General features: G+C 36.7%; 1 protein-coding gene across 1 annotated transcript in view; it reads right to left on the bottom strand.

Annotated features, from left to right (window-relative positions):
- The window catches only part of GPC6 (glypican 6), a 751,365-nt gene that overhangs the window by 128,544 nt on the left and 595,283 nt on the right, over nt 1–27,538 (bottom strand). The window lies entirely within an intron of this gene.

Below are 27,538 nucleotides of genomic sequence, written 5' to 3'. Positions count from 1 at the left end.
CTACATCCAAGCTCGTCATTCTGYGCTCTCTCTTTACTCATTGGAGGCATGTATACTTATATAGCACAAGTTATCTAACTATCTCTAAAATCCTTTTGCTTTTGATCTAGATTGGCYGCTGTAGTAATTTAAAAAATTCTTTTACCACATAATGATACATTTCACCTCTTGGTCAGGTGTGAGATAAAATGATCTTATTTTCTATTCTTACAAACATGAAGCCTTGTAATTGTGAGCTTTAATTGAAAGCACTATAGTATAAAACTAGTATTTCACATTTTTCATTGAACTCCTAAACAGACCAGTTAAACAGATACATTTTGTATCTTTTTTGCTCTCTCTCTTCAAAATGTTTACACTTGTCTTCTGCATATATGCCAGCACCTTTCAATTACAGACACCTAAATAGCGGTAACTACAGAGAGCACCCACACATCCTACTGAACTAGTGTAGATGGGATAAGCTCTGAGTTTATGAGAAATCATTTCAGGAATGTGTTATGCAAATAATAATTCACCCAAAAGGTTATTTCAAAATATTTACCAAGAACACAGAGCCTCATTACCCACTTGGCTGCTGCTCAACTAGGATGTAGATCTTATGTTTACTAAGGCACGGACTATATCTTTATCCTCTCAATCTGCATATCATTTGACATCAGTAGATGTCATATGGTACGACTGCAAATATAGTTGCTTTAAAATCTCACACCCTGCAAACAAACAAGGAAATAAAAAGAGAGAAATTAAAATAATAGCTGAACATTGAAAGTCTAGATTAAGTCTTATTCTGTAAATTGATATAGACAAGAGATAACTTTTGGCTGCTGTGGGTGTCTATCCTCAGGCATAATTCCACTGCTAATTATTTTTCTTATTATCAATACTTGCAATTAAAATTTTGTAATTAGAACAGTACCACAATGCTTCTGTAAAATAATTTGCATTTAGTTAAATTTATTATCTGCCCTTTCCCCTTTTCCTTCCCACAAATAACAGTGAGACAGTCTTAGAATGCATTTTCAGGAAAGATTAACTGGTCTTCACTCAAAACCAGTTAAGAAATACTGGCCCATGAACTATCCAGCAAACTTCGCGATGCCTCTATGTGAATATAGCATTAGTGACAACATACCAAACTCAGTCTTCRGCACTGTGACTCCCTTTACATTTCTTTTTATCAGGAGTAAGGGATATGACAAAAGGTAGCTGTCACAAATGAAAAAGCAGCTAATGCATTTAGAATTAAGGATAATTATAGAAAAATAGGAAGGAATTAAGATCTTATGATAAACTGAGCAGGAATTTTGTGGAAAAAAAATTAATCTATAGCTAGGAAGGCTGACATACCATTTTACATACCAAGCTGCAAAAGACATGGGAACAGCTTGTGAAGATCATCTTAAACTGTAAATTGGATCCGGATCTAACTTTCTGCAAGAACATGGACATTTGTCCTTAAAGGTTTAGCTCAGACAAGAGAGGAATATACACAGAGCTCATCTTTGAAAGCTGTTCAGCTGATTAGGAAATGCCATGACACGTGCTGGCTATTGCTGTGGTGAGGCGAACTCCAGTAGCTGTCTCTGAAACCCTTCTTGTTGTGCTCCCATGGCCACAAGGGCCACTATTTTCTTGCATCCTACTGATGCCATCTGTTGAGCGCAGAGGTCCACTGCATTGTAACTTCCCATGCCATCTGCTTTGTGTTTCTAACCTACTTCACACGACTTGTCAGGCAGGTGGATAGCAGACTAGCACAGTGAACTGCGCTGCATGAGTGTCTCTTTGCTTACACATTTAATATGCTTTCCAATCTTAGTCTGAATAACCAATCTGAATAGTCCAGTCTGAATAACCCTGGATGGCTGCAGTCAGCTGGTGAATCCCAGTCGTGACCACCAGTTGCAATTTAGAGTAATTGTTTTAGAACAAGCTACCACTTCCAATATTTACACTATTGAATTGGTGGCAGCTATTGAAATCAATGTATCTGAGAAAAGAAACCATGTACTGACTTAAGCAGTGTGGATTTCATGCAGTGTTACGGAATTAATTTGCTTTGGCTTTGACATGCTGACTTTAACAAGAAGTATTTCTTTTGAAAAATCGTAAAGTATGTGCAGATTTCATCTTCTGTGCCTACCTGGCATCTAAGCTTTATTCAGATTTTACTGAAAATCCTTTTATACCTCTTGCAGTAAATGTATTTACTGCACCTGAATACATGAAAACCCATCAAGGTTCAGTATCCCTGTTCTTCATGTATTGCAGGTGAATGCCACCCCTTACAGCTGTTCCCAGATTGAATATACGTTCAGTACAGATTTGATCTTTTCTCAATACCCTATTACAACAAAGTAGTTGCTCTTCACAGTGTTTTTACTCAAACAATTCTCTCTTTGATGATGGAAATTTATCTTCCCAATATCCTGTCACTTTTATTGCATTTAGTAGTAATGTACTATCCAATGGCTTTCAGCAGCTGCCTACCAGATTTCTTACTGTACAGCACACAGGGTTTCTGCTCACCCAGGAACCTAAAAAAAACAATCACTACCTGTGCACAAAGTAACTCTATGTGTGTGCAGCAAATCAAACACATTCTGCATGCTTTGAATTCATTGTAGATAGGATACAAACCCACATGAAGAACAGCCTCAATTGGGACTTCCAGGCAGAGCTGATCTGCACACTTACAGTATAGACTAGATTGACAGCACTTGCACAGATGGTTTTACGGACACTTTGGATTCCTACCATTTTCCTCATTAGAATATTGGCAGGTGTGAACTCTCCTTATTATGGGAAAATATAGAACATACCATCATACAAGCCTCCCCTGGCTCCAACAGCAACGAATATTGAGCAAGATTTTTCAGGGCAATCTGATACTGCAATAATAATATTTAAATAATCCTGGTTATAAGCTGTCTCTTCAGAGCTGTGTATATTAACTGTTTATTCATTATGGTAAAAATAAGTTTCATTTTCTAAAAGCTGTGTCTAGCACAAGAAAGTCTCTCAACAGACGATAAAAAAGTAGACACAGTCATTTCCAGAGGATGATTCATCTCGGCAGTCTTAGACATCTGTCTTTCTCCACTGACAATTAAGGCATTCTAGGTGACCTTAGAGCAGATGATACCCAATTTTCAGATGGCTAAAGTCTAAGAAGATGTATCCATCTCTGTGTTAGCTTTTTAGCTTTTGTTCAGGTTTGAGGCAAGGGATGGAGAAATGGATTTATAGTTCAAACAGCAGATGGGACAAAAGGCCAAACTCCTCCTCTTGGGCTATCATCCTAATTCCTGGTTTGGGGTAGAAATAAAACTGATTGTGTGGCTATGCAGTTATCTAAATGTTATTGAAAGGATGTCATGCAACATCTCAAAGCTAAGTACTTTTATAATGTGCAGCTACAGTGTCTTTGCCAACGCTCTTTCTCACAGTGTGATTCTCTTTTTGTGAGATATCTGGGAAATATACCATGACTGGCCTCCAAAGTTAATCATCTTTGCCTATGATTCCTAAAAGCTACCAGTCTGTACTCATTTTGTTCTGCAGAGGGAACTTCATTAGACATTTTCCTCACTCATTTCTTTGATTAAAAAAATCCTCCTGTGAAATGTAAACAAATATTTGCTGATCATTATGAAATAGTTTTCAGTTTAGGTTTGACAGTCATTCTCCACTCTAATAGCAAGACAACTTTTTATCCACTGGAAATTTAGTAGAAAATTTCATGTGTTTATTTCTGAAATGTGTACAAAAGGCCTATTTCATATGTACTTCGTAGGAAAAAAATGGAAGCTTTACATATTCTGTAAGAATTAAACAAACTGCTACAAGAGATGTAGGTAAGTTTTATTTTTCTCCCTCTAAGACATTTCAATGACAATAAAGATGTCTTCATTTTGATCAAACATTTACCTGGCATTCAAGGGATTTTTGACCAAATAAGTCAAAAATCTGTGGAGAGAAATGAATTCCAGGCTTTTTATAGAATCCCCCAAACTTCCAATGAAAAAGCTTTCATTTGTATTCAGGAAAAAGGAAAAAAAAAAAAAAAAAGCCCTGTTAGAGAAAGTGTGTAGCTTCCTCAGCTAACCCAAGAAGACCAGCGGCTGACAAACTGTCAGAAGTCATACGCCAGGTTGCATTAGAAATTCAGCATGACTTTAAGTGAGAGGCTGAGAGATGTTGCCTTTCGAAGGATCCATTGTATTGGCACTAACTTGCTTTTCTTCTTTTGCTGATCTTGGAGCCTGGTGAGACTCTCTGCTTTTCTTTCACAGATGTCACACCTAGGAAACTGCAGGTCCCAGCTCCACCCACTCAGAATTTGCCTGTGTGTGCTCCTTGATACTGCATACAAATTAATGATCTCTGCAGTATGCTGTGGCAGTATGAAATGAGAGGAAATATTAATCTTTCCGTTACTGTTTTTAAATCCCATTCACCAGGATGCATTGCCTACTCATATATGAGTACATGAGAACACTTAAAGCCAGAAGATGCTCAGTGCCTGTGCCTGTGCAATCTACCTGCCTCTACTGGAGAAACAGGAATTATAAGAAATCAGATGTAGAAGCTTTTGTGTATAAAATGCAACTGCTGACGAAAAGCACTAATTGAGTTGATTATTTCTCTGGATCTAGCGGGTCTACTGCTACTCTTAAAAATCTTATATAGATAAGTTATGAGAAAGTAATGTTGGAAGGACTTCTGATGACTTGCAAAAGAAGAGAAGCATTCACCTTGTTCTCACTTTGTGTGCCTGCAGGAGAGAACTTACAAGATCTTCTTCTAGGCTAAGACCTTAAAAAGTTTAGAGAGCAAGGACCCAGTGCTGATCTCTCACTATTGTAAACTGGGAATGGGTTTCATCAGGTTTGTAACTCTTTGCAAATAATAGGAAAGGATCTGGCTGAATATGAAATATTGCAAATTATGTTATACCATCTTTCAAGGACCTAGTAATTTTTACTCTTATGCTGTAGGAAAGGAACTACGTAGGTGTTAGCGTAGGCTGTCTGCAACTCAAACATAAAGCAGTACAGGGAGTCAAACCAAAAAGATACTAGCTCCTGCCAAAAACTAAATTATCCTTATTTCACATCAGCAATTCATCTTTTGCCTGTTTTTGTCTCTATCTGGTCAACAAAGTGCAGCTCAGGGATGTAGTCTGCACCAAAAGTGGAATGAGAGCTGGGCAGGGAGAGAGGTAAAGGCAGGAGCAACTTCTGTGATAATCCCCTCAGGAACCAAAATAATATCGAGGGGGTGGCAAATGGCTTATAGCAGAGGAGTTATCCTGTGACTGGATACAAATCAAGTGATCTCTCACAGCAGAGAGATAACAAGGGGGGACCATGTTTTGGGGCACGTTCCTTAGCAGGGTGTTTCCGGAGCAGAGCAGTGATGTGCTATGCCTCTCCCTCCGCTGGACAAACATCTCGTATTGCCAGATCCCAGTAAGAAAATGCTCACAAATGAGGAAGCACAGAGCTGAACGAGCTGAGACATGAAATGGTTTCCAGGTCCAATTCCCCTCAACAAGAACAGAGGGAGAAGGAAGAGAAAGGAAAAAGAAATATTGTCTTGGTATCTCTTGAGGGAGAAGATAACTGCCTCCTTCAGGAGGAGAAACAGAGAGACTAGAAACAGGAAAGCTGTTACAAACTGGAAAGTTATGTTATGCAGTGAGACCCAGGCTGAGACAAAAACAATCAAAACAGTCATGCTGCTGGACCCAGGGCCATCAAGAGAGTGCACCTCTGCTGTACAGCGCGTAATGAAATAGCAAACGAAAGCAGTAGTGTCTACGTGTGTTTCTGCTTGTGGGCAATACGCAGAAAGTAACTCCATTTGCAATTATGGGCCTCTCAGAGTTATCACTAATCTGTGGTATGTTCTCCCTGTTCAGCCCCAAGACACGAGTCTTCATTCCTTTTCTATTTCTCAGGTACCTAAGAAAACCACGGGCAAGCCAAAGTAATCATTTAGTTTATTATACAGCAAAGGTACACTAGTCACCTGGGCCCTCTTTAAACACCAATCTTGGCAGTATTTATTTTACTTTTGAGAAAAAAAAGATTGGATGCAAGCTATCAAAAAACCCAGCACTATAGAGCTTTGGGGAAACAGATGTAGGGAATCTTAATTTTCTTAAGTGCTCAGCTAAACAATCACAGATAACAGAGAAGTCAGAGCAAGTAAAACTTTTCCTTGGTCAGGGATGACAGGGTTACGTTTCAACACCCACTTAGCAGCTACTTCCTGCCTTTTAGTTTCCTTTCACCTGCTGTGGGTCATTAAATTGCTATGCTCAACTGTTTTCCTCCAGGCAGCACCATACCTAGTCCTTATAAAAGATCAATCAATGGTAAAATCTAGTGTTCACCTACTCCCAAGTACAGGAAGTAGGACAGACTCCAGGATGAGGGCAGTTGAATTACTGATAAAACTTAAAACCAACTTAAAACCATAAACTGCTCCTGTATAGGTTTAGTATACACGTATCCATGCATCTGTTTATAGGTATGCTAGTTGTAAACTGTATATAAATGCATGCCTTTTTATTTTTCTTCATTAATCTGTAACATATCTATTTTTATAATACACATTTTATTTTAAAAGGGGGAATTCATAGCCAAAGTATATTTTGAGAGATAGAAATACATTTGAAAATGTCCTAAGGAAGCTGGTCTCATCTCATAGCTGACCCTGCTTTGAGCAGTGGTTTGGACTACAGACCTCATGAAGTCCCTTCCAATCTGAATGATCCTCCAATCCTCCAAAGACAAAACAGCAGGGTTGTCCATATCTTTCATTAAGATGGCAAGGCTATTTTAAAATTTCTGCTTTCCGAATTTGTTATGTATTGCCTTTACATCTCTGAACCAATTTTAGCAAGGCTGAGATAACAAATTCTCAAGTGAAAATAAATCAAAACTGCTAGTTGTATAAAGCAATTGGCCAGCCCCTAACAACCAAACCATTTTGGCTTCCCTGTCCCAAACAGATGTATTAACTTGAGTGAATAGTTTTGCAAGTAGTTTCATTTTTTTCCCAGGAAAAATGAGTTCATTTAAGAACCCTTTTATTATACCTGCAAGTTTCTCAGTCTGTTCATCGTTGAGAGGAAGGTACACGGCTGTTTCTGAAAACAGTTCCCACGTGCTAGTGTTCAAAGCTTTTAAAACTTGGGCCAGGATCTGTATCTCACACAAACTTAGGAATGCAGCTAAGAGCAAAATTGGCTAAGACCATTTGTGTGTAAGTGAGAGGAAAGAAATTCAAATCTTAAGGTAGTAATATGGATACACTTCTGTCCTGCCAAATGTAGAATGCTGTTAGAGTCACCAGAATATATGCTTACTAATCTGATAAACTGTAGGTGGATTTTTTTTTTAATGTAGCACAAATAAGATTGAATAGCTTTTCTCCTGAGATACTCAACCAAATTTAGAAACAAACTCTGAGTTCATCATCAAATAACATTGAATTAGTATGTTCATTTCATGGGCAGTTAACCTTTATGTGTTTTTAATAATTGATTGCTTTAATACTTTGTTAATATTATTAGTTTCATTACTTTATGGAGTTTTTTTTCTTACCTTTGGCCTTTTACTACATTAGCTCGATAAATTTTCATAGAATTGATTAGCTACCAGAAAGAGGTTATAATGCTGTAATACCATTCTACCTTTCATGGAAGGGAAACAGTTCTAATTTTGCTATATACCCCTCTTCACAAGGACAATTGTAACACAAGGATTGTTAATTAAATTACTGTAACTATGCTGGCTCTTCCAAATGTTATTATTTATATAGTTTTGGTCAAAAAAATGGAGTAAAATTGAGCTATATTCTTAGTGTGTTATTCATTTATACTGCTATGTCTTAATCTTCCCAATAATGTGTCATAACCTCTGAATATCTTAAACTGTAATATGTAATCATGCAGGAAAAAAGGCAACTTTGTATACAGCATCTAATATTCTAGACAAGAAAAGAGCAAAAAGGTCAGGTCAGGCATCTCACACTATATGTTGTTTCAGGAAGAACAAAATGAATGAAACTCTGTCTCTGTTAGAAGGATCATCTACGCCATGTAGCTTCCTTAATAAAGCATAAATTTCTAAGTGTTGTGAGCTAGGAATGAAATAAATCTTTCACATGACAGTAATGCACTGAGATCAGAAATCAGATCTATGGTTCAGCTGCATATCTGCTTGTTTTTGAATTTTTACTCATCAACTCAGGGGCTTGACTGGCTTTCTTAAGACTTGTTAAGTGCTTTGACTGATTTGACATTGCTACTGTAGTCCTCCCAAATTACAAATGAGCTTGATCCAACACCTGCTGAATTGAATGGAGAGGTTCCCAGTGTCTGCGAGTGATACTGGAGCAGTTCCACTCTTTGTATCATTTATTAGGCATTTTGCCTGGCATCATCTGAGAAGTCCTTAGGTAAGATTTGCAACTTTTTATCTGCGTTAAGTTTGCGTTCCAAAATTCCATTCAATACTGGAAAGCCGTACTAAATGCCTGTAGAAGCTTAGCATCACTTTAAGTCTAATAATACAATAGTTTTAAGAGATATTTTCACTGCAGGTATCAATCTTGAACAATCTACTTTCAGACACACTCTTTCTTAGTGACCAATTCAGCTTCAGTGGACAATTTTCAGATCATCTTACACTTACAAAACAATCACTCAATTTGCTGCAACAACTGGATTCAGACTGTAATTGTTACCMATATGTACATTACCAGTCTATTGTTTTATTGGTTATATTAACTAAATTTTATTTCATTAATGTAAATTAACATTTTGCTGTTGATCTTCATACCCCAAATAACTTATTCAACAATATATTTCTTGTAGAGGATTTTCCTGGCAAAAAAAATACATTATGTAAATGTTCCCAATCTAAGGKAATTTGCGCTGATGGCCAGTAACCACATTTGAAAAATGAATGGCTTAATTACCAAAATTAAGCCAATTTCTTCCATATGTCTGTAAAAATAGCTGCTCCAAGAAAGTCAGATTCTGCGTGTATACAATTTAGATACTGAGCCACAAAATTTAGAGTAATTTCTCTACCATGACCAAGGTAAAAACCATGAATGTAAATACTAGATGCTTGGAAAGGGGCCAATATAGTGCACAGTAGCTACTAATACATGCCATGTTTATGAAAAGCACTCTCATTCACACTTGTAGAATGAAGTGTTTCACTCAAAGTGCTTCACCAGCAGGTCAACTCAACTTTAAGTTAAATTGCTTGATATGAACCTTTATTCTTTCATTCAGACATAGAGAATCATTAAACATTTCCAGTTTTTCTTCATCTGAAGCTTCCTTTCCTTAAATTTAAAGTGTTATCTCAACTGATTATGAAGTGTATATGGAAAACTGGTGAGCAAAACTAAACTGATTTAATCTCTACTAGCTTTCCTTTTGTGATGCTTCACTGACTTCAGTAGTCTCACTTTTTGTGAACAAAAATAAAATCATATTAAGAGCCAGAAATATAGTGTATGTTTTTTTTTGCTAAAATTGCAAGAATAGTTTCATAAACTATTAAATTCATTTACATCATTGGAAAAAGTATAAAATATCCGGTCTTGGATGTCTAGATTTCCTTTTAGTATTCTCTATAAACATACAGAATTGACTTTTTTTATAAATGTCATAAATATTCCAGTTTATCTCTACAATACTTTTCAGGATGAATGCCTTAGATCTTATTGTTTGTTAAAGGAAAAAGCAAGAAAGTCAAACCAATGGTATTCTTTTTTTGAAGGAACAATATAAAGCTTTTTTTTTTTTTTTTTTTTTTTTTTTCAGTGAGTTGGCCAGGCTCCAGCCCTAATAATTACCTTCTGCCTATCCAAATTGCTCTGTTTATTTAATTGGAGGAGGTCATATGCTTATTTTCATCTGATTAAAGACAATTCACTGTTCTCCATGCCGTTAGGAGATGCTAAGCCTAAACTGACTACAGTGTCTCAGGAAGGAAGGGAATTACCTAAGAGCAGTCGCTGGGAGTTGAGCAGCAAGGACCAGGAAAAGAGAAGATGCTGTGAGCAAGACATCTTTTAAGAAGGAAGTTGGACTTCCCTGAATTAGAATTAGATCAGTTAGGGATAAAAAAAGAAAAAAAAAAAAAAAAAGAGGGAGACTGTTTTTTATATAACAAGTTCTCTTTTACGGTTACATGCTGCTTTGTTTTGCTGCTTTGCTTTGAAGATGCAGTTTTTAGACACTTTCCAAAAATTAGCTGTTGATTCCTAAGTGAAAGGGCTTATAGATGTCTGCACATCTGGGCCAGAAAATGCTAATGACTGGGACTGGTAACCTAGCCAAAATGTGTGAGGATTGCAGGCTTATGTAAGCGTGTAGATAACGAAATATCCYGGTAATTTTAAACAGGAGTGGGCCAGATCACCAGAGCCCAAGCCCTTAAGGCAGTGTAGGTGCTGCCATGGAAATGGATTGCAGACAAGGCCCCAACATTTGAGTAAAGCTTTTAACTTTACATTTATGTTCTTTTTTTTTTTTTTTTTTTTAAGGAAATGGTAAAATTAAATTTAACTCAAAACCTTTCAAAACCTTTATTGTGGGGGTTAACAGACTGCATCATTTTTAAATGAACATGCTACCTTCCCTGTGAACAGTGTTCCTCAGTACTTTTATATAAACTCATCTTTAGATCTGGATGTATGACTCGTGCCACAGRTTACATTTTCTTGGAGGATCATGCCTGTACCTGGAAGATCAACCTACAGGCTCTTATTAATGAGGTAAGTCCAGTTCCTGTTCTGAGCTGGTATATTTTAAGACAGTTTCTGTTTCTCATACTGTTACAGATATCTCAGAAAATAGATTAATTTGTTTCAGTTAGTAAGTGAAAACTAACTCAGCTAAATCTTTATTCTGTTTAACAGGCCAAATTGGACTGGATTATAYGTACTGGCTACAGTACTTGATGCTTAATATCATATAAAATACCTGCCTGAAGACGGGCAGCTATTCAGCTTGCAGATGGATTTATGTTATTACTGGGCATGAGACAGCCTGACTTTCCAGCATGTTGCAAAGCATGTTGCATTTCTGCTTTCCTAGACATTCRTAACCAGGGAAGGACTAAAAGAAGGTTAGATCTGCTTGCTGTTTTGGGTTTCTACTGAGTTTTACTGATACTTTAGGTAATTTAGAGTCTAGTGATATGTTTAGGTGTAAATWAAATCAAGTGTGCCTAAAAAGTGTAGCAGCCATCCTTTTTGGAGTGTGCATGCTGGACTTCCATGTATGTCTAAAGGTCATGAGGCAAAGTGACTTTTTGTAGACTCTACAAATCTATAGAAACCAGGATCTTTGGAAAACATTAACGTGTATGCATAAAAAGGAAGTAAAATATCTGTGCTTACTTTCTTATGAAAGCCTTCTAAATAAGACATTTGAAATATTTTAATGAAATCTAGAAGGTCAACAAATATCCTTTAATGAAATTTTAAGTCTTTTCTGGTAATTTGTGACATATTGTACAAATTTTCTCTGCTGTGCTGTGCTTATCCACATATGTTCTGTAGCATCTGGAATAAGAGTGACTAGGTAGYTTTCGGCTTGGAACATATCAATTAGGAGATCTCTAAAAGATGAATTTTTTTGTTTCTGATCATGTAAATAATTTTCTTGTGTCTGGGACAATGAATTCAGGTAAACCAGAAGCAGATGCTCTTTTTACACARCAGACTGTCTTAGCAGGAAAAAAAATTACAAATAGAAAAGATACCAGAGCTAAATTTTGGCTGAAGAAAGAGTAGAAAACGGCAATGAGGCAAGTTTTACATAATGACTTYTCAAAGAAACTCATCTTCTACTAATGGCAGTAGCAGCCATAAAAGCAGCTGCTGCTGCAGACTCTTTACCTAGTGTGGCTGTCCAAACATTTTTGCCTACTTTTGAAAGCAGGCGGACAACTCCAGCATCCCTTTTATATGTTTTTTATGCTAATACATTCAGATTTTCCTTCAGGAAATCTTGCTTTTCATTATCAGTGCCAGATTAAAATTTTAACAACTTTCTTGTACTTGGAACAAAGATGTTTGTGTAAATTCACTGCTTGGGCAAGGGGAGACATGACTTTCAGTGATACCCAGTTCAAGCTAGCCTTCAGCTGCTTCCTGCTGTTTTATCTTTACACCATCTACTCAGTGATTCTGGAGCATAAACACGCAAAGAAAAACCTCTCAGAGGAAATGTCCTTCTAACTCTGTAATGAAATGTCACTAAAACAGCCTGCAATCAGCACTGGGGAAAAAAGGGATCATCAACGCGGGAAAAAGAGTCATGTTTCAAACACTGACAGCAGATCTAAATCTGGATGCCGCAAAGCAAAGGCCAAGTCCCACTGAAGCTAACACTAAACCTTCTCTTAATTTCAGTGGAGGAAATAAGCACAGGCATATCTGAGCTTTCCAATTCTCGGGGGAAGAAAAGTGCAGAYGATCAGAAAAGTTGACCCTCAAATAAAATGTACTATTTAGATCTTGAAAAATGATAACAGCAACTTTGCAGAGCTTATTAAAGTGGGCTCCTGGGAACTCTTTCCTATTTTTTCACTTATTTGGGGGAACGACTCATTTTGGATCTGATTTTGAAAGTGTTAAATTTATTCAGTGAACCAACTGAGGACCCTAGTTCAGAAAGTATTTATACATGTCAATAGAACTATGCATGTGGTAATATCTACAATAAGAGAGATCTTAACCCACGGAAGCGGTAGAAATTTAGCATGACTTAATATCAGGACCCTGTTTTCACARCCCTAAAATGCCTGTAATTTTTCTGCCTTGCAAAGAAGTGAGAATGAAGCTGCTTTTTTTCAATAGCTCATGATTATATAAAATAGCATTTGTTCATCAGAGAACTAACAAATCTCTCTGTACTTCAGCATTTATTGCTGGGGCTGGAATGGGCAGGCATTCTAATGAAATGTATTTCATTAAAGTCATCCAGTCTTTAAGATGACAGCAGAATTTGTTATATGTGACAGTTTCCAAAATGAAGAATAAGGGAAAGGGAAAAATAAAAGAAAAAAAAGACCAACACAAATGTTAAAAATGAAATGCAATAAAAAAGTTTCACAAACTCAGAATATCAATATTTTATATTTAGTGTAGTTTCAACAACAGCAGCCAAAAATCTACCCTCATGCATGATTTAGGTAGTTGTGACTGAAAAGGGACATGACAGGATACTCAAAGATACATTAAGTGAGTGTGGTATCCTAAGGGCACAGAGATTTATTGTCTCCTAAATGTCCCTATATACATTCAATTTTGATGGGGTATTATTAAATGTTACGGCAAGTGAAGACTTCCATCAATATATGTGTGGCACTTGGGATGTCTGAAGAATTTCTGTGGAGAGAACTTCAAAAGTGATCAAACTCACACAGAACAATTAGTAAATGTTAAACTGAGTGTYAAAGATCTCTAAAGTTGTCCAATATCTCATAATAAAGCTGAAACAGAGAATTTAAATAATGCTTTGATAGAATACTGTATGGTCAAGTCATAGGCTCTGGGGAAAAGTTTCCAGCTGGATGCTGAACTGAATTTCAATGATGACAAAAAGTGGAAAAGAGAGACTGCTCCATGGGTAGACAGTGATGTCTTTTTTATTTTATTTATTAGTAGTGATACAATAATTCACCCTTATTTTATACAAATATATTATATATTAAAAAAACCCTCTGGCTGTCTGCACAAGAATTAGAACTTCCTCTTCCTCTCAACATTAAGGTGTGTGCATGTGTAAGTACACATCTAAACCTACATGTATGTCTGTTCAATGTCCATACTTATGCAATATTCGTATGCATATAATATGGATAGCCAGTTAAATTATTATGAGTTTATCAACAGCTGTACAGTTCCTGAGGGGCAACTCAGGTGCACACTGTAAACTCATCTCAGTAAAAGTTTTTTACCACACTAATTCATGACATATTCTTTATCAGACAGGAACTTAACAGAAAAAAAATTGAAAATTCTAGAGAGACTTCAAATATTTTATGGAGAATATCTTTTTCTCTCTCTTCCTTCAGAAGCTAGGGTGCCATTTTCAGTATAGAATATTATTTAAAAATTTAACTCTTGTCAATACAAACTAATGTAGTATTTTTCTATATGTTAAAAATTACAACTTTAGAATTTATATGATTTTGTAATTCCAAGATATTATATATTCCTACTTTCCAATGGTCAGAGTACTTCCTGAAGAGCTATAAACTGAGCGGTTGCTACCTAGGCAGAACAGAACCGAGATAGGTATCTATGAGGAAATATCCCAGTGTTTCACTAAAACTTCTTGGTGTTGAAGGTATCTTTCATTACACTGTGAGTCTGATCTGMCTTTTAGGCACACACTTGGACTCCGAAGGTGGGATTTAGACATGTGCATGCCTATGATATAGGCTTCTGGATGTAACTAAGCTCCCATTGCCTTCAAAAGAGATCTCAGGTGAGATTCTACTGACTGAAGGGATCTGGCACCAGGTGGAATGCCCCTGTGCATTCAAAACCTTCACATCGGATTTGTAGATATGACATAGAGCTTACAGGAGAGACAGCTCGAGGATGCTGCTAGGGCTTAGGATATGCTAGGTTACTCCATATGGCACTAGAAACCTATGTTGGAGCACCTGAACCCCTCTCCTAGCCAAGTACAACTAGGTCTAAAGAGCTATATAGAGCTCCCTAAAGCAGGCACCAACTTTTGGTAAACTGGAATAAACCTCTAGCTCCATTGCCTATACTGACTGGATTTTCTTTGATTATAGGGCAACTTAGACACCCGGCTTACCTGTAGACACCTATGTGTGTAGTGAGGTGAATTAGGGTGAGTTGAATCTCACTTTTCATAAGTGAGATTCATAAGTGGTTTTCATACCACTTTTCAGAGTGGTAGAAAAATCCTTTTCTGTATTACTTTGGCCAAAAAACTGTAATCCTTGAGTCTGACTCAGATCTGGCCAAGGAGAAACTTGATATTGCTACAGGTTTGGTAACTTGATAAGACTCCTAAGTAGGATTTCTCTCAGTCTTTTTAGATCTTTAAATTTTCGACGTTAGGGATGACCTAAACAACTCAAATTTCTTTCGTGATTGATAGAGAGAAGTAAGTGCCCCCGGTAAGGGATTCACCTGACCTATTTCAAATCTCTGTCTGAAGAAAAATTTAACAACCCTTTGAAGCATTTTGTCTATCTCCATTGACCATAAAGACAAGCGATTAGTTGAAAYATAGTGATCTACTGTTTAAACCAATTAGTTATAAAGGAAGATTCCTTTCTGTTATACCATAGGATGGTACTAAACTTCTCTGATGAYAGTGTCACCTGGACTTCTCTGTGTTCTCTGGACCTGGACCAAAAATGTCAACAAATACAAATGGCTGCAGATTGGCTATTTAGCAATAGCAGGGTCTGAAAACACTCCTTACTAGATTATGCCTTGGCTGACACTCATGGGCATGATCATTTTTTAAAATCACTTACCATGATTTAGCACTTCATTTCTGAATACCAGGTGACTCGGTTTGTATAATTTAATTTACTTTCTTGAGTTCCATTTGCTCATACTGAATTTTCTCAACTTTAACAGCTCCTGCAGTCTGTTGCAGCCAGCAGCCAAGTGATCACGGCAACTACTGGTGAAGTTTCAGTGAAACAAATCCTTGGGCACACAACCGCATGCACATAAACGTGATGAGATGTGGTGCTTACAGAATGGAGCATGGCACCTCTCACCGTGCTGATGGAAATTCTTAATACAATCAGAGCTTTCTAAATCTACATAGATAGATGATTTTTCTCTTTAGCTAGAGATATCTTTCTGTGAAGTGCAATCGCTTACAAGTAATTTCATTTGTATAGAAACATTCCTTGACTTGCTATTTCTGTGCAGTTACCTGGGAATAAAGAACGAGAATCTTAGCAGACTATGCAAAGTCCCAGGTAATTATGGGAATGCACTGTTAGAGACTTCAGATTACCAATGCATTATTTTTCTCTGTTGACTTCAGACAAGAAAATAAAGTCTCGTACASTACATGAGCACTATCATAACTTCCCTGGTGTTTTAATAACACTAATGCTAATGCTAGAATGAGATTCACAACTTGGAATTTATCATTGCACAGAAGTGCAAATACAGTTTATTAAACTTGTCACTAATAGCTATTTTTGACTTCTTTGTAGTGAACATTTTAATGGAAAGTTAAATTACTACTCTTAGCCATAGAAAGAAACCTTTTACTTTATTATTTGAATTTTTAAAGCCTTACTATAAATTGTTGGAGGTGAATTGTACACTAACACTATAAAAATAAAATGGAAAACCTCTAAAGTGCTGCAATCCAAAAAATATACGCACTCTTATCACAGATCATAAATGCAACTACAGATAATTTTAAACATATGGTAAGCTTCTCCTTAAGTACTTCTATTGTAGGGAGCATAATTGTGCTCTAAATCTTACTGTAGTCACAGATAATTTTGCTTTGAACATTTGTGTAGGTAAACCCAGTGCTTCTCATAATGATATTTACAGAAGCTGGATTAGTTTAGCATTTGCAATTCATTAAGTATATAATTCCAAAAAAAAGCAGTTTCTTGTGTAACTATGTAACTCAGTAGCAATATACTACTGCAAAATAGCAGCTATCAACAACTGCTTAATGAGAGCAGAACTAATGARGTCCAGTTTTCCTATTGGTTACTTTGTGGTATTTTTCCCCACTGTGTCTTGCTGCTCTATTTCACATCCTCAGTCTTGTTCCCTCTTCTTTTCCCACCTTCATCTGTCTTATGAAATTAGCTGAAATTGGTCAATGGATTCATTTTTATACCCAAATACTGCTGAGGACTGACCCTGATCTGATAATACCACAGCAAGGAATCTTAAAAGAATAAGACTGAGTTAAGTGAGTGCTTATGCATGCTTACTTTTAAATAAAGTTTTAATTAAATAAGGGGAAAAAACATAAAAAGTTATAAATACTTCAAAATACAAAAATCCCCACATTCATTTAGCATATCATTTTAATAGATCTTATTTTGAAAAACAGTGCTTTTAGGAGTTACTTGTAGCAAATATTACTCCAAATAGAGGATGCAGATATAATGCTGTGATTTCAACTATTCAGAAACATGATGAGACAGGGATATCAAGTATCTGCACTTGTTAACAGAAGCATGTCATCCGGGAGTGTGAGTATCTGTAATATTTAAGAACTGTAACACTGATACAAGCTAATTCTGACGACAAGATCCTTGAGCTCTGTGTAACTATGTTTAATCTTCTATTACTAGACCAGCATGACTACGATGGCATCTTTTTTCCTTTCGGAACAGAACAGCAGTCCCTTCACTTCCTCATGCACGTCTAACTGCACTACATGCAAACAGTCTTTGTACTTCATCCCAAATACATAAAAATAATAGTTTTAACAATACAGCTCACATCAAAGCAAATGGTTAAAATGGGAACWGATAGAATTTTCTATAACTTTTCAAACATGAATTAGGTTTGAGGCAAAGATTTTGGGTTAGAATTAAAAAAAAATGCTTTGAATTGTTATTTACTCACTGAATAGTCCTTAATTTGTTTACAACTTGAAGGAAAAGCTCCACATAGATCAGATTCTGATTGAATCTATGAGATTTTTAAATCAGTGAATGAATGACAGATGTTATATCTTGTGTTTCAGTTGTTTCTTTGAGATTTGACTGAAATGTGCTCAGTCACTGAAACATTTGAGAGTTAAGTGACAAAACTGTCTATTTTTTCCATGGTTGGTACCTCTTGTCTTAGACAGATGTTGATTAGTTCCTCATATTGATAAATCTGTCTTTTATTTTGAAGATTGATTTTCTTAGGCAACCTCATTATTTTCAAGATACTCTCAAAATGTTCCCTTTTTATTTTTTTTTTTTTTTTTTGAAGTAAATAGTCTCTTCTACCTATGTTCAGTGATATAGGACTAGGAGTGTGTTCTGCTAATTTCAAACCTATTCAAGTATCCAGCTTCTGACCATTCAACCCTGATACAAAAATCATTTGATCTGAAAACTCCTAAAGAGAAACTAAAAAAATAGCTACGAGGAAAGAGGAGGAAAAATTTGGGGACCATGAGTGACAAAAAGAAAGGCAAGAGAAACACAGAATGAAATTGCCATGAAAAACTTAATGTGATTTTTTAATAAGTGTACATATTAATAATAATATCATGGCAGGCATTTGAACCCCAGCACTACAATTTGCACAGAAAACATTGAGAAAACTGGCAAGCCAGGCTCCGCAGCCACTGCACTCTAAACAGACTTCATAAAGAAAATGTTGGTGAGGRCAGGAACGGGGAAATCACAGGGTCATCAAGCAGAATGTAGTATTTTAAGAGGAAAAATAATGTTATTCATTTCTTTTAAAAACACTGTTGTGTGAGGAGAGTGCACAAGTGGACTTCAGAGGCAGAGAGGGTGAGAGGTGATAGAAAGAATGAACAGGAGTSCAGTGAGAAGACTGAGCTGAAGAGAAACTGAGGTAAATACATCATGAGGGAGGCTGATGAAAACCACCACTTAGCAGAAAATGTTGGATTTTCAAGGGCACATTCACATCGTTTGAGGGCCAGCTTTCTACGTGTAACACATGAAATAGATTCCCTTTTCTGTCATTTGTAGTGGGTGCTGCCATACGGCTCTGAGACCAGGTGTCCTTCGTGTGTATTTGGGATGTAGCCAGGGCACACATATGGGCTGCAAATAAGAACACTTACAGATGCCTTTTAGTATATACATATGGTGGTCTCCTGGTCTGACAGTTTCATCTTTGCCCCATTAAGTCTTAACTGGAGAATCAGACATTAGTCAAGACAAACGGGTATAAGATATGGGAGCTGGAGATGTCAAATAYGGCATGGGATAGCCTTTTGCAACATCAATATTGTATTTTTCGTGGATTATTGTCAGTCATCTSTTCTCCTCACACCATCAAGCTCTACAATCCTCTGCTGCTGCTGCTGGGAAGCCTCCCAGCTGTCTTGCCAACTTGCAATGGATGAGCTGAACTGACACTACTATGTTTAGCAAAAGTGCTGAGTATCTATGAAGCACCAGTGACTTCTGATCCCTATTAACCTGAACTGAATACTGTTGATTGGCTATTTAGCTATTTAGCAAAAGTAGCCATCAGTCATTCAAAATGACATTGCTAATCAAGCTCTTCTGGATTTTTTACTTCATCAAAAAATTTGTCTGCACCAAAAAAAAAAAAAAAAAAAAATAAAAAGAATCAAATTTACTATTTTGTTTATTTATGATCAAATTTATCCACTTGATTTCTTAGATCAAGCACACTTTTTCTTTACCTCACAAGGCAGAGCAAAACACAGCTAATGTTCTGGTCATCACCAGTTCTCGCTGATAGGCTGTCTTACCAGTAAGTCCAGGTTTAGCTCTCTTACTTATCAGACTGTTTCGAGTTCTTCCTCTCTGCCTGTCTGTGTCATTCATTCTTATATTCTTACATTTTCCATGGTGTAAGAAAAATCTGAAATTTATTCCAGTATAAAATGGGAAGCATTTTAGAATACTTTATTTAGCTGAATAGTTTAGTAGCTAAAGTAGAATACTTTAATAGCTTTACTTAGCCATGAGAAACATTGTCCAACTAATTCTAATACTGAAAATAAAGGAACAGATTATAAAAAATCTGCATAATCATGACTTTTTATATTACCAAATATTAATCTTTTTAATTTTATTGACATATCTGGCATTAAGTAGAAGTAAAAAAATTCAGATTCAGGAGCTTTCTATTTTAGGTTAGGCAGGTAATAATGAATCATAATATTGAACTGCAGTGCTTAATGACACAGCTTGAAGCACTAAAAAGTCAGAAGTCAGCTTTTGGATGTATTGTTTTTCAAGTAAATAAAATAGCAAGAATATTATTGTTTWGTGTGTCTCTCTTGCATTAGGCTCTATTCCAAATGTCCTTTCACAAATTACAATGCATGAATGTTAGAGCAAAGATTAGTSGTAGAAGTCAACCCCAAAAGAGTGTTTATGAGGAAAGTGCAGTTGTTCACATGCCAAGAAAGAAAAATGTGGAGCATGGAAAACAGAGGCATAAAATTGCAAAATTAACATGGGAAATAAGTTAAAGGAGAAGATAAAGCTAAAAACTTGATTTTTGGACTCCTTGTAAATCSTCATTAACAGAAACTTTGGAATGCTCTTGAGTGAAGGTCATTAGTTACTGTCACAGTAGTCACTGTCAGGTTCAATCCAATTTCAGTAAAATCACAAAGTACTCAAAAAGCCTTACATCACACCTGCCTGACACAAGAATAGTTATTATCTTAGTACTTTTAATTACAGAAAAGAATGAAAAAGATGCTAACCTTAAGGTAGAAATTTGAATTTTCTTTTGAATCTGACTGAACTGCTAGGATGGAAATCTGGTATCAGCTTGCATTAGAGTAATAAGCAGGCTGGAAAATGCAGTGTGTGGTCTCCGGTTGAGTAACTGGATATTTATAAAWTTTTTATTTCATAAAGATTTTATAGGCAGCGGTAAATAAAAATCCAGCATAATTTGAATTAATACATTAAATTCAGGCTAAATCCTAGAATATATGGTTGAAGTTCAAATAAGGCTTGGGTTAAGTTAAAATACAAATATCACACTTCTGTAAGATTGTGACCACCGCCTAAGTCACTTCATAATGGATTTCCACATCRAGATAATGTTTTCTGGTAAATACTTTTATTAGTTTAGATCATTTCCAAGTGAAATCTAGAGCCTGGAGCAGATGTGTTAGTTTTAGAAATTTTGATTACAGAGTCTTACTTAACAAAGCTGTCTCTGACCTTAACAAGTACCTCTCTGGACTTGGAGGAGAAGGAAAGGGCTGCAGATCACAACAGGGGTTGATTTCCAGGTTTTTGACCTTTAAAGTGATGTTCTGAAACTCAGAGACCAGTTAGGACTTGAAAATGTAATTCAAGACAAAATTCACAGCATAAGTTTACAGAGTGAATTTTAGCTTCTTCGTAGGAACCTACTGAATTTAGGAATACAGTCGCCTTCCACAGTCAGCATAGGAACACAGCTGTCTTTAGGAGTGACTGACATCCGAGAAAAACTCTTAGCTCCCAGTTCAGGTATCTCAACTGATATTAAATTCTGTGCAAACGAATCTGAATCTTTCAAATTTTGTCCTGGTTTTGCAGGATAGCTTTGGAAATACAAATTTGCTAGACACTCCAGTAGTTTGCAGTTCATTTTTTAATTGAAAGTGCAAAACTGCAAGGCAACACATAACATTTGAAGAYTGATTATCCAAACTTTCTTTGTTTACTAAAGAAGCCTCTGATTAATTGCCAAATTTGATATTTAGCRTCATTTGACTAACTTCAAATGCCAGATCATTGCAACTGTCTACTTACAGTGAGTTAAAAAGCTATAAATTAAACATCTTTTCTTAGTAARGAGATAGTTAATCATCTGAAACTGCAAGCTGATAATAAAAGAAACTGTGAAACCAAAAGGTAATTGAGCACCGTGTACTGTGTTGGGGTAGGGTAGCTCTTAAAAACACACTGAGAATGGTGATGCATTTCCCAGGTGATTTCACTGTTATTTACACAAGAATAGACTACTGTACCCACTCAGAAGTATACTTTCCCTACTGCTGGGGAGTACAGAAGGGAAAACTTTGCTTATTACGAAATGAGAAGTGGGTTTTTTTTGAGTAAATTTATTTTACCCTTGATTAGTCAGAGCTAATAGCGCAAAACAACTTTCTTATTTTCAGTAATGCAATTCAGAATCCACCGACCACTCTCAAATAAATTAGTTATGGTAATATTAATGTGACTCAACATACTGTATAAAAAGATACCTTCATATAAACTAGGTACTTTTTTTTTGTTTTGTGAAACCATAAGATCCATTGTTAAAATTGTATTTTGTATTTACACTTGCATTATCAAGTGCATAAACAAATCAAAGCACCAGAAGTCAGAATATTTTAACCAACCCTCCAAATCCAAACAAATGAAAACCAAAACAAAATATGAAAATGATCTACATCACTGTTGCTTAAAGTCTGGTATTCCAACAAGTATATATGTAACATAACACTTATTTTTATCATGTTGTTGCTATTTACTTGATATTCTCCTGTTGGCTATATAATCAATGACCCATTTTTATGGATTAGATAATTGTGGCTATCTGAGAGTAATTAATTTTACCAATGGATATCAGAATACCTGGATTATAATCTTGGCACTGCTGAGGTCAATGGAATAAATTCATTTATTCAGCAGTGATAGAGTTTACTCACGATTTTTAGGAAAGTTGATCAAATTTTTTCATGACAGCAACAAATACTTATGAATTGAATGTTTTTTAGCTTGCTGTTATATGCAGTTCTGCCCCTCAGTACAAAAAAGTCACACTGGGGCCACATTTCCTTTACAGCAAGAAGCAAGGGACAGATCACGAAGAAGACAACTGTGGAACAGGCAAATGAAGAAAGCTCATGTTGTTGGCAAATGAACTGGAGGACCAACACTAACGTTTAAAAAGTGCACTGGAAAATTAGGATGTGGCTAGAAAGTGAGTGGATTAGATGCTTCTCTCTTCGCAGTTTACTCACTCTATAAGCAGTTTGCCACAATTAAATTATGTTGTAAATAATAATCAGTCCTCAGAAATAACACTGGATCCTATGTCTTATAGATATATACATCTTTGTAAACAGTGGCATGAACTGGGAAAGAGGATCATACTCTGGAATAGCTGCAATAGCATTGAACTATTCCTAAAATAATTTCCCTGTGACATATAAAATCTTGCCAGCGTTTTTGTTTCAAAAGGTGAGATTATCATGGTTATGTCAAATCAAGAGTGTTTCAATAAAACAGATTATCTAGAAGTTGTCTGTGCAGCCTTCTGAAAGGATTTCTTCTTTGGGTYTCATGAGGTCTTGTTCTGCAGAGCTTTACCTTACCGCCTTGTCTTTGACACACAGATAGTTCTGGTGATACCAGTATGACAGCTCACTTGAATAAAGGTTTCAAAGTCCCATCACTTAGATTTCCATCAGTGAACAGGGAAACCTACAAGGAATATTTGAAAACTCTCTCAAGCACTTCTAATACATACAGTTAAGATGCAAGAAAGATTTATTTAATAGGTTTGAAAATCTGAAAGCTTTTTTTTTTTTTTTTTGAAAAGATTGTGATAGCAATTTAAAAATTAAACAACTCTTTCCCCCCTCCCCCAGAATGCTTATTGCTGAATTATCCTTTTAGGATTTTCCTGGTGCCTGCTGTGCCATTTATCTCCCTAAGAAGCTGTTTCTTAAAGATTTCACCATTAACTGCTTGCTGGAGCAAAGATATGTTTGCTTTTTACAACTTGAAAAATATATGTATTTGTGCAGARCATCTGCACACGTAGTATTTCTTTTCTGGAACAGAACTCTGGAATAGAAAGAGGAAAATAGTATATCCTGTTTCTCTACTTTCTTCCTCACATGAAAWATTTGCAGGTTGAGGAGCAACTAGCTTTTGTTAGGAAAGAGCAAGTCAGTGCTTTTTCAGACCCTGTGCCTGTGTGCGTGCCTTGCTCCTTTATTTCAAACTGCTCCACTTGCAGCCTTTCTATCTCCTCCATCTTTCTTTGCTCACTGCCRCATGCTTACTCCTTGCTCGGATTGAAGCCTATCCCTAGTGCAACAGACGGAGGAGGCAGGGTCCCCCTGGCCAAGGACACGCGCTTGAAGCGCAGTATGCTCCCGGGTAGTCGTGATCACACAGAACGGCTGAGGTGGGAAGGCACCTCTGGAGATCGCCCAGTCCAATGCCACTGCTCAGAGCAGGGTCATACATACACAGCAGGTTGCTCATGGGCTATGTCCAGGCAGGTTTTGAAYATCTCCGAGGACAGAGACTCCATAACCTCTCTGGGCAACCTATTCCAGTGTTTGATCATCCCCACTATAAATAAATATTTTTTAACGTTTAAATGGAATTTCCTATATTCTGTTTGTACTCACTGCCTCTTACCTCTTGCCCTTCACTGGGCCCCACTGAGAAGAGTGTGGCCTTATCTTCTTTACTGCCTCACACCAGGTATTTATACACATTGATAAGATACCTGAGTCTTCTATTCTCCAGGCTGAACGGCCCCAGCTCTCTCAGCATCTCTTTGCAGGAGAGGCACTCCAAGCCTTTATTCATCTTTGTGGCCCACCAGTAGGTCTGCGTATCGCTTTCATTGGGGTCAAGGCTGCACGTTGCAGTCCCAGCACGCGGTAGCACTGAGTAGGGCTGGTCCATGCAAGGACCAACACAGACTGGGCAGAAGCTGCCTTCCTTGCAGCATGCGAGGGAGATGTTTAGCCCGTTCTCTTCTCTTGGCATATTTCCCCAGAGCAGCAGCTGGGGCAAGGATCCCCCAAACACAACASCTCTGATGACTGTAGGCAGTCACTCTGACTTGTCTTTCAGTGCCTACAGTTTTCCCTCCTGAGCTATTTTAAGTACAAATACCAGGTCTTTTATATTGCTCCAAATGGGTATGATTTTCAAAGCTGCCAAATTCTAAGCAGAATCCAACTGATTTATCTTCAGACACTGCTCACTAAAGACTTCTTTTGGTTTGACTTGGATCACTGGCACATAATCTTAATTTCAAGTCAAAGATAGTAAACTGTTCTTCAGCACATTGAACGCTCATCYCGACCTAAGTAACTCCAGTTGTGACAATTCATGGATTACGCAAATTTAGATTTAATTTTATTAGACATTTCTTAACATTGTATGTGTTTGGATACTCTGTGATAAATTCACACTCCCAAAAGATACGGTAATTTGCCCTTCTGTTCAGGCATCTTCACTGCAGATGTTGTGAGACTGACAAGTGCTTTTCACCATATTCCCTCAAGACCTTCTAAATTTAAACTGAATCTCAAAGGCAATTTTCAGTCTCCTGCTTCATATTTGCTAAATTCAAATTCACAGTACATAATTATACTCAGCACCCTCACAGAAACGGGAAACAATCTAGCTATACTTTGTCCCTACCTTTTTACCCTCACTATCCAATATATMTACAAATTTTTGAAATTTTGTAGATGCAAAGTTTAGAAGCAGCAGGGGACTATGTTAAAAATGGTCAGGGACCCAAAATTTCCTGGAGAACTGAAGTGGAGAAAGAGCTTTTATCTCAGAGAAATACTTTCAGATTTCTTTGCTTCGATGATTTGGGTTTCTGCCAGTGTACAATTTTTGAGATCTAGTCAACTATATAAAATTATTGTGAAAAGTGTGTGGTTTTTTAATTTCAATTTGTGGACAGGGAATTTTGTAATTTTCTTAAAAGCTCTGTACCATGCACCGGATTAGGCGCAACGAAGCGTCATTAACCTTAACGACCACCGTGACACAGGAGGTGTGCTCAGGAGGCTAGTTAAAGGTAGAAAAGCAAGCTTTTTCTCCACCTTCTCTGTAAAAGAGAGCAGAAAGGTAAAAATGCAATCTTTCCAAACAGGGCAGTAAGCTAAAGTAACAGAGCAGGGAGCTAAAAAATGCGTCACAGAAGGAACAAAATGTGCCATAAGGAAATTTCTGGCAAAAGAGAGGAGGATCTATCAGACAAGGCCATAGGAGGCTGCCTGGCCTGGAAAGGCTCCAAGACCTGGAAGAGAAGCTTTGAGGCAGCACAGGGAACACAGACCTACCCCACAAGAGAGTTTTCTGAGGTGAGGCATCAAAATACAAGCCAGATTTATTGGTTTGTCTAGGTTAATTTATTATTACTGAAGCGATCAYGTAAAGAACAGCTCTGAATATCTATGGATCTGCACTTGTGCAGCCATATAAAACAAGCATGAAAGACTGCAAAATGATGCAAGCTAGACTGCAACTTTGTCCATGTGTTGATGTTAGCCCTAAATGGAAGGCACTGGAAAATCTTYGTTTTAATGTGCGCTTATATGAACAGTTCCTTTCCCCTTTCTGCTCAGCCTCAAATTCAAATGCTTTTGCTCGTGTAAAAAGCATAATATCCCACTCAATAAGGGACTGCTGCCCTAGATTAACATGTAATCTATAAGACTATAGACAAAAGGCAACAACATATTTTGACAGTGCAAACATATTTTAAGAACTCCACAGTTAGTGCTGCTTATGGTTTCACATACTCAGTTTCCTGGGGTTTTCATGTAGGTTTTATTAAAGTGGGCACAGCTTCATAGGGCAGATACTACAAAAGTTTCCAGTGAATATTTTTCTTTATTATTTTGGGCTTTTTATTTTAGAAGGGACGTTTAAAATCTTTATTCTTCATACCATTTTAATTAATGCTTTTTCTGTTTAGTCTCCAACTCTGGTGAAATGTATTTTATTAAAAACAGTTATTAACTAAAAGCATATGTGAAACTGAAGGAAATGTGAAAGCTTTATACCAAARTTTGCTTTTTCAAACCTAGCATCAATATTTCTTTTGTAAATATTAAACCCTCAGGATTAAGTTAGAATATGTGGATACACAGAAATAAAAGTAAAACAAGCTAAAAGAGTGGGACTTAATGTGATATGACAGGAAAACAAACAAACAAACAAAAAAACCCAGCACAAATGTAGACTTCAAGACCAAATATTAGTTCCTCCCTAGAGTCAAGGTCAAACTGTAAAGGCAAATAGTTTCCATACTGCCAGCACTCTACATCTAGCAAAACATATAGTATAAAACAACAGTCCTTAGGCCTAGATCCTAAAGAAGATACTGAGATGCCCATGTCCAGTTGAAATTAATGGTCTGTTTAAATTTAAGGCAGGAAGAAGCTCAAATCTGATATATTACTGAGGTTGAAGTACTACGTATAAAGAGAGGAATCTCTCATACACAATTTAGATATCTAGCTAAGCCTTCTACAGACTTCAGCATGCTGGCTGCTGAGTAACACATTTCTAAGTGTCTTTCTTTTTATATCCTGTATAGGCGGTGGCACTGTGGATTTCCCTCTGGGAGCCAGATGCCTGAAAATTCAATATAATGGTACTCATTGCATTTAAGTCCTTTGTGCATCTTAAGATCCATATGCTCAAGTAAAAAATACTGAGAATCTTAATTTATTGGTGCCTGAGTGCTTTAGTGGTACTGACTGTTAGGTCCCTAAATATTTCTGTGAATATGGTCCTCAATTACAAAATGTCTGTGAGTGGGAAGAAAGATTACCAAAGAACAGCAGGAGTATGGCAATCTTGATGATGAAAATTAATAAGGAAATAAACGTTAATGGAAACTATTTTGAAAGTATTATTTTCCTGACTGAATAACCATAGTACTAAATTTGCATCAGTCCTGACATAAGAACTAACATAAGGAGCTTGGGGTAGGGGAAAAGAAGAAAAAGGAGAGACAAGATAAT

The sequence above is a fragment of the Rhea americana genome, unplaced genomic scaffold (assembly GCF_003343005.1).
Source record: "Rhea americana isolate MKP2758 unplaced genomic scaffold, rheAme1 scaffold_23, whole genome shotgun sequence".
NCBI lineage: Eukaryota > Metazoa > Chordata > Aves > Rheiformes > Rheidae > Rhea > Rhea americana.
The sequence above is the reverse complement of the archived record's forward strand: the minus strand, read 5'-3'. Positions and strand labels throughout refer to the sequence as shown.